We start from the raw sequence: 2,419 nt of genomic DNA, 5'->3' as shown, positions 1-2,419 counted from the left end.
AAAAAAAGCACTACTTTTGATAATCAAATTTTATTACCTTTAACAAAATGAACAGCCAATATTCGATGGCTGCCAGTATTCATGTTTAATAATCTAGATCCATTGCTGTATCTTCTCCTGTTCCTCTGATATTCTGTAAAAGTCAAGATCAGAATATATCATTTGTCTGTTTATGCACAAGAAGAAACAAGACTTGATTATGGTTAAATGTTTGTAAATACTCACCTTGCCAAAAAGGTAATCAAAAGATTAAGATTAATTTAATGCTATTAGTGGGTGTTCTCAATTCACAAAATCTATCTCTAGAGGCTTTTTGTTCCATCAATAAATACATATGATAACAATTAAAAATATTATAACATCTAGGAAACTCTTAAATTAGAGAATGCATATTTCCTGCTGTAGTTTTGTTCTGTTAAACAACTGGTTTGTTCCAATGGTTCTGACAATCAACATCATTTTGTATTCTGCAGCTGTATCTTTACAATGTAAGAGTTGTTTTACAAAACATTTTTTTCCATTATTTTCAATGATAATACATCTGGTTATCTTTAACTATGACATTTAACAACAACATTATCAAATGTGGAACTATTTTAAAATTACAATCTTACCACAGTCCACATCAGTGCCATACCGGTTGTTTGTACAGAGAACATTAGAATGTTGCCAGAAACCGGTTTACTACAGACAATACTGAAGTTGAACTTTCAACCACAAAACATCATAGCAGTACTGTCAGTAGGGCTAGACAATTAACTTGATTGATCAAAATTATAATTAAATCAAAGGTTATGATTGTACAGTGCATAATGGAGTAGAAAATACAAGGCTTACTTAAGTTTAAGTTCAAAAGCCTTACAACTTACAAGTTAAATACACTTAAACAGTACACTATCTAGTGTTACTGTTAGTCGCTGTCACTACTTTGATTAATGAATAATGTGATTACAATTTACTCTTAAGTCTTACAAACCCAAGTCATACAACTCATTGTCATTGATAGTACCCTATATGGTTTCCTAAATCTGATTATTAATTATATAGCAATTTATTAATTTCAAGATACTAATTACCAACTGGTTTTATCGTATGTGATAGCTGCAAATGTGCTGCCATCTAGAGTTTCTGAAAGCATTTGATAAGACGCTACATAAAAGGATTGTTTAATAAAAGTTGTCATTGTAGGTGTTGACGATATATTGGCTCACTGGATATAAAACTGGCTAGATGGAAGAAAGCAGTGTTGTTATCAACGGATTTCAGTCAAACTAGATTAATGTCACAAGTGGGGTACCTCAGAGCTCAGTTTTAGGACTTTTGCTTTTTTTGATTTACATCAGTGACACACAGGAACGTCGAGAGCCAGCACGGGCCCCCCTTCTCTCTCTTGTTTAACATTTTCAAGAATTTATTAAAAAGAAGATCCTAAATTAGGCCCGCAACGAGCTCATAAACTAGACAAAATCATAGCAGCAGCCGTTTATATTAATTGTTACTCAAATTATTATTTCAGTCGTTCTTAATGTATCAAGCGTCTATATGTAAAGAAAAGCCAAAAACTATGGTTTTTATCATTAAATGAAGATAGAGCCTCAATATGCTTTCCGGCATAACCAGGTTTCATTCGCCCGGGCCCCTGTGCAATTGCAAGTTCAACTTTTATTTTGAAGTATACTGAATGTCAGTTTTATCTTTCAAAATAAACAGCATGTTTTAAAAGAAGATAATCACATTGATTTTTTGGTTTGAATTTCGCGCAAAGCTACACGAGGGCTATCTGCGCTAGCCGTCACTAATTTAGCAGTGTAAGACTAGAGGGAAGGCAGCTAGTCATCATCCCCCACCGCCAACTCTTGGGCTACTCTTTTACAAACGAATAGTGGGATTGATCATCACATTATAACGCCCCCACAGCTGAAAGGGGAGCATGTTTGGTGCGACAGGGATTCGAACCCGCAACTCGCATATTGCGAGTCGAGCGCCCTAACCACCTGGCCATGCCGGGCCCTAATCACATTGAAGGGGAGGAAACCTATTCTATCCTTCAAGCTTGTTATTATAACACAATAAATTGATTATGGACTGATAGTTAAATTTTGTCAAGTGACTTTTGTATGGGAAGTAATTGTAAACATGACATGTGTTTAAGGTACCAAAGATTTAAGACCGAAAATAAACGTCCATGGTATTTGAATAGTTTTAATTTCATTAATATTATAAATGTCAATAAATACCAGCTTTAGCTGTTCTTGGTTGTCCAGAATGATAATATCTCTTATCACCACATTTTCTAGATTCATTAATTGCAGGATAATAAAGAAACTGCCTTTATAACTAAAATATAATGTTCTTGGAGTAAGTAAGCAAAGTGGCTTAAAACTTATGCTACAGTGAAAATGCAATTGAATTGATCTAA

General features: G+C 34.0%; 1 long non-coding RNA gene across 4 annotated transcripts in view; it reads right to left on the bottom strand.

Moving 5' to 3' along the window:
• LOC106474093 overlaps positions 1-1,121 on the bottom strand; it is a 25,694-nt gene extending 24,573 nt beyond the window's left edge. Inside the window, exons 1-2 of one of the 4 annotated variants that reach the window (XR_001291724.2) lie at positions 1,077-1,121; positions 38-133 (exon numbers count right to left, since the gene is read on the bottom strand). This is a non-coding gene — a long non-coding RNA (uncharacterized LOC106474093). Of the gene's footprint in view, positions 1-37; positions 134-614; positions 946-1,076 lie in introns of those variants that run through there. The other 3 variants (XR_002613846.1, XR_002613845.1, XR_002613844.1) reach the window with 3 other exon arrangements.
• Between the last annotated feature and the right edge of the window lie 1,298 nt (positions 1,122-2,419).

This window comes from Limulus polyphemus, unplaced genomic scaffold (assembly GCF_000517525.1).
Source record: "Limulus polyphemus unplaced genomic scaffold, Limulus_polyphemus-2.1.2 Scaffold6811, whole genome shotgun sequence".
NCBI classification, from domain to species: Eukaryota; Metazoa; Arthropoda; class Merostomata; order Xiphosura; family Limulidae; genus Limulus; species Limulus polyphemus.
Note: the sequence above shows the minus strand (reverse complement) of the source record. Positions and strands in the feature narration are given on the sequence as shown.